The sequence below is a fragment of the Gracilinanus agilis genome, chromosome 1 (genome assembly GCF_016433145.1).
Source record: "Gracilinanus agilis isolate LMUSP501 chromosome 1, AgileGrace, whole genome shotgun sequence".
NCBI lineage: Eukaryota > Metazoa > Chordata > Mammalia > Didelphimorphia > Didelphidae > Gracilinanus > Gracilinanus agilis.
In genome coordinates, this window is record NC_058130.1 from 48,383,202 (window position 1) to 48,388,753 (window position 5,552).

At 40.5% G+C, this 5,552-nt stretch overlaps 1 pseudogene; it reads right to left on the minus strand.

Moving 5' to 3' along the window:
• Positions 1 to 2,699: 2,699 nt before the first annotated feature.
• Positions 2,700 to 3,590, minus strand: LOC123247147 (annotated as a pseudogene).
• Between the last annotated feature and the right edge of the window lie 1,962 nt (positions 3,591 to 5,552).

Sequence of the window (5,552 nt, forward strand, 5' to 3'; positions counted from 1 at the left end):
ATGGGATAATATTTGTAAATTGCTTTGCAAAGTTTTAAGGGCTATATAAATGCTGTAATAATAATGATGTTGAAGATGATGTTGACTACAGACCATGACCAGACAAACCATGACTATGATGATGATGACAATGACTATGAAGATAATCCCAAAGGAGATGAGGAGGAGTTGGAATGCTGATATTCTCTTCATTCCAAAGATCCTTTTTGATTGACATGCAGACGAAGTTAGGGGCCAGAACAAAAGGCTAGGTCCAGCAGGTAGGACCATGGGTCTTTGCGGAAATTATGCTCCCTTCTCTCTGCCCCCAAATTCTACCTTCGAACCCATGGATTGAAATATAGACCACAGCTCCCTCCAAGCAGAAGCCCATGCCATCCAACTCTGATATAGCCCAGTTAGATGATGAGCACTTTTCTGAAACAATAGGGTTATAAAGGATTCTCGAGATATTTGTTTCTCTTGTGGATTAAAGGAACTGACAAGAGTGATCAGTAGCTAAGCTATTCTCATTCTGGACAAGCTATTTCAAGTTGAGTTTGTAAACACTCCTGTCCTCTTCACCTTTTAATTATAAACTGATTAAAGAGGAGAGCATAAACATGACACCGAGGCCACAACAGATTGGCAAAACAGACTGAGTGGCCTGAAGAGATATTGCATTGGCTTTTATAATACAGCAGTAAAAGGCAAAATAAATTATAGAGGTACCTTGAAATTAAAATTTTTATTCAGAAACCACTGTGCTTTCACTGTGAAAAAAGTAACTCTGAAGCAATTACATGGTGATAAAACTGGTGGATGTTTAATCGATATTGGAGGTAGTACTTGGTCGCCATTTCAATCTCTTCAAACTTTCTGTTCAGTTGTTGGTTGGAGAAGATTTATTTTTGGGTGGACTGGTGATTTTAGGACACTGAATATCAGTTTTCTAGGGGCTCTTAGTAGTAGCACATACCACGATGCTCAGTTACATTGATAAGCACAATGTTTAATGTTACAGAGAAACTTCTGGAAATTCTTTTTTTTTTTTTGCTTCTATTGAGAATATTTTTATTATTATATTTATCATATACACAACAGAATTATATTGGAAACATTTTCAAATAGGTGGTTATTTAAAACCTTGGTCACTCACGACACTAAGCCCTCACTCATTTTTTGCAAGGAGCAAGTCATCAGGGAGATGTTACAATTATTGCCTTGTGAACAAATAGAGCTTTGATTAAATAACTTCAGTGGCAAGAATTGGAATTTCCTGTTCAAAAGTCAAAACATTTTAAATACCCTGTATAGCATCCGTACTTGTTGTGCTTAAACCTAAAAGACATTTAGCTCACCCCATTCCCTTTTTTTAAATTTTTTAAACATTTATTAATATTCATTTTTAATATGGTTACATGATTCATGCTCTTACTTTCCCCTTCACCCCCTGCTCTCCCCCCACCCATGGCCGATGCACATTTCCACTGGTTTTATCATGTGTCATCGATCAAGACCTATTTCCAAATTGTTGATAGTTGCATTGGTGTGGCAATTTCGAGTCTACATCCCCAATCATGTCCATCTCAAACTATGCGTTCAAGGAACACCCCATTCCCTTTTAAAAGTCACCAAAATTAAATTTGAACCCCATTAAAAATTTAAGTTCACCAGTATTTACATATCCCATTAAATTACATATAATAAATATGTACATTCAACACACTCTTTTCTCTTAATACACAGAGCCATCCTGGTAAGTAACTTCTTTTTGCCTTAACAGGCAAAAAAAAAAAAAAAAAAAAAAAAAAAGGAAAAGTTAATAAAATGTTATGTGCCTAGCATTTTCAAGTTTTTTTTTTTAAAACAGACCCGATATAAATATCCAAATAAAGCTGATATACCTTGAGAGAAAAGGGTCTCTCCCAGCCCCCCAAGATATTTCAGATTTAGCACTAATTTAAAAATTTTTATCACACACACACACACACACACACACACACACACACACACACACACCCCTACAGCATAGACTTTGACTAAAGTTTTGAAAAACCTGAATTATCTCCTTTGGAACTTAAGTGTGTCAAATGCCATCCAGTAAAACAAGATCAAATAGAATTATATTTTTCCTTCATAGGGTAAAAGATTTGTGATCTGGGAAGCTTAGATAACCGTTTACATAAAGTAAATGGAGATATATCATATCTAAACACCATAGTGTAACACTGAAAAATGGTTATTGTTGACATGGAAAATTTGACTTAAAAAGGAATTATTTCTTAATTATAGTATCCAAAATACTCTACCTCCTTGGCTATTAGGACTGGGAATTTTAGAGGTTCAAAAGCTTTTTTTTTTTTTTTTTTTTTTTTTTTTTTTTTTTTTTAGCACCACTTTTAGAACAAGGAGGAAAGGGAGAAAAGGGATAAAAGGTTTAAGGAGTAAGTACCCAACAAGTACCCAAGCTTGTAGTCTTCTGATAACTTGTCCACGAAGTTTGGAGATGTTGCTGCTTTAGAAACACAAGACTCCAGAATGGGAGGGTGTATAAATCATGAAGATCCTGAATAAGATGATGTTTAATAAAGTAACAATTTTTTTCTACATTGTCCCCTAGGCAAGAAGAACATCCCATAGTCTGTGTTAAGGAGAATAGTTTCAGTCCTTTTCAAACTTTTCCCCAGGCTGTACTTCCCTCCACTGACCCACCCTTTCTATTTCCGGTGCTTATCCATTTTCTCAATAGTTTGGGGGCTTTGGTCGCCGGTGTTCATGTAAGTTTTGTCTGCTATTTTTAATGCCTCATTTAGGTAGTTCTGCACAGATGTCATGGCTGCACATATGGCCGCACTCCCAAAGCCATGCGTTATTAGACTGAAATGAGTCAGGCAGCCTTGGATGGCAGGATCCAGAACTGGGCTGGGCCTTTCCAAGAGGAGTCCGGTCCTGAGTGAGAAGATCTGTGAATTCCTTACAGATCTGTTTAGCAGCAAGCAGCATGTTCTTTCTGGTTCCGATTTCGTTCGGTCCTAAATGTGGTCTGGTTAAATAGTCAGCCACTGCTTTAGAAGGAAATTCAGTTTCACAGACATCACCGAAATCTTGGGCCAGATGCACAGCTTCACCTTCTACCAAAGAAGTCAATAATGTCACATTAGCAGCTTTTCTTCTTCCAGCTGGAAGATTTAAACCGGTTTTATCCAACTTTTCCCTCAAAGATCGGCCCCCATTCTTGGATTTGGCTCTTCTCAAGACATCCCCTAACAGGGAGGCATTTAAGCATTCGGGAGAGGAAAGTCTTCGCTGGACCTCAGCTACAGTCACTTTATATTTCGAGGTGGAGCTGAGAAAAGAAAGTCTTCCAGGAACTCCAAACTTTGTGGACAAGTTATCAGAAGACTACAAGCTTGGGTACTTGTTGGGTACTTACTCCTTAAACCTTTCTGCCCTTTTCCCCCTTTCCTTACTTTCCCCAGCCCTACCAGCCCTTGCCCTATTCACAGTCTGCTGACCCGTACTCCCACCCGCATCAACCTATACCAGCTGCCAGTCAGCAACAGACCTGGCCTAGCCGCCAGAACCAGGAGCCAGCTGGCTTGAGCCATCACACGAGGCCAGGCCTTGTCCCTCACCTCTCTGGGCCGGATGCCGGAGGACCTGGGGCCAGGAGGGAGACCTACAGACGTTCAGAGCTGCTCCTACAGCCTCACGGCTGTGGGCTAGATGCGGTACTGGTGGAAAATCTGGGTTTACACGACATGGCCCATCAAATGGAAGATGTTCAGAAGGTGGAAGACCAACATTTGCTGTTGCATGATCAGAGAGTCATCAGGAAACATCCTATTTCAATGACCAAAAGCAACTCCTTGGGTCTACCCTGCCAGAAAGATGGGATGCCTCCAAATTCACCAGAAACTCTTTATCTGGCAGGGAATCACCTCTGGCTCCAGAAACGCCCTTAGGGCCATTTCAGAGGGTAAGAGCAAAAGGAAAGGAGGGGAATGGCCAATCTCTTCCACCTCTCACTGGTTCAGTTCATGGCATCCACTTCAGATGTTGTTGCTGTTCATCCTTCATTTTCAAAGAGGACTAATGACATCATGAGGCAGAGTTGCACAAAGTCTTCAGCCTTACTTTCTCTTCCAGAGTTGTCAAAGTCCAACATTAAAACAATAGTCAGGATGATTGCCAATAGTCTGAGGTGCAGGGGATGACCTTGATATCTTTGGTGTCTGACCATACGCTAAGTGCTCCATAGGTTGTCTACTTCAGCCACCTTCATGGCATTTGGAATAAACTGATCTCATCTAGGAGAGGAAGTCTTCACATACTAGGGGTAGACATCCCCTAAAACACCAACAGTTATGAGTTTCCCTCAACCTGGATTGGCTGAGATGATTTTACTGGGGTGTGGCCTCTGGGCATGCTACAGCTTCTTGGAGCCACAGATGAGAGTTGGATGAAAGGGGTGGATGAGCAGCCCTGAAAGAACCAGAGATGTAAGTCCTCCTTGAACATACCATACCTGCCCACAGCAGCTAGAAGAACAGTGATCAAGGAGAGAAAGCAGCCTACTTTTAAGAACAGTCTACTTCTAAAGATGCAGACAGAAAATCAAGGAGCTCCACATGGTAGGAGTAGACTAGCTCCACAATAGGCAACTAAGCATGCTCAAAGCCAGGTATCGCATGTAAAATCAACTCATAAATTCCCACGATGACCATATCCCTCTTCTCTCCCCAGCCAAAATAGAAGTCTCAGTCTGTATTATGAGTCTATCATCTCTCTATCTGAAGATAGACAGCATATTTTATCTGAAATTGTGGTTAATGGGTTGATCAGAATTCCCAAATTTTTACAAGTTGTTTGTCTTTATAATATTGTTGTTATTATATAAAATATTCTCCTGGTTCTACTAACCTCATTCTGCATCATTTCATATAAGCCTTCTCATGTGTTTTTTTTTTTAAACCCTTACCTTTCATCTTGGAGTCAATACTGTGTATTGGCTCCAAGGCAGAAGAGTGGTAAGGACTAGGCAATGGTGGTTAAGTGACTTGCCCAAGGTCACACAGCCGGGAAGTGTCTGAGGTCAGATTTGAACCTAGGACCTCCCGTCTCTAGGCCTGGCTCTCAATCCACTGAGCTACCCAGCTGCCCACCTTATGTTTCTTTAAAACTATCTCCTTCATTTCTGTTATGTGGAGATGCAAAGCATGGAATCCCTGCAAAGATACAGGGACCCCCCTGGAGAACTTTGGGTGAGGGGGCAGTCCCTGTATCTTTGCAGGGATTCCATGCTTTGCATCTCCACATAACATTACTTACAGGACAATAATATTCCATCAACTTGCCTGGTCATTCCAAAGGTGATGGGTCATTACTCATTTTCTAATTATTTGTTACCACAAAAAGATCCACATGATTATTTTTGTACATAGTGATCCTTTTCCTCTTTCTTTGATGTCTTTGGGGAATATATCTAATAATGGTGTCACTGGGTCAAAGAAGATGCATAGTTCAATAGCTTATTGAATATACTTCCAAATAACATTCCAGGGAGTCTG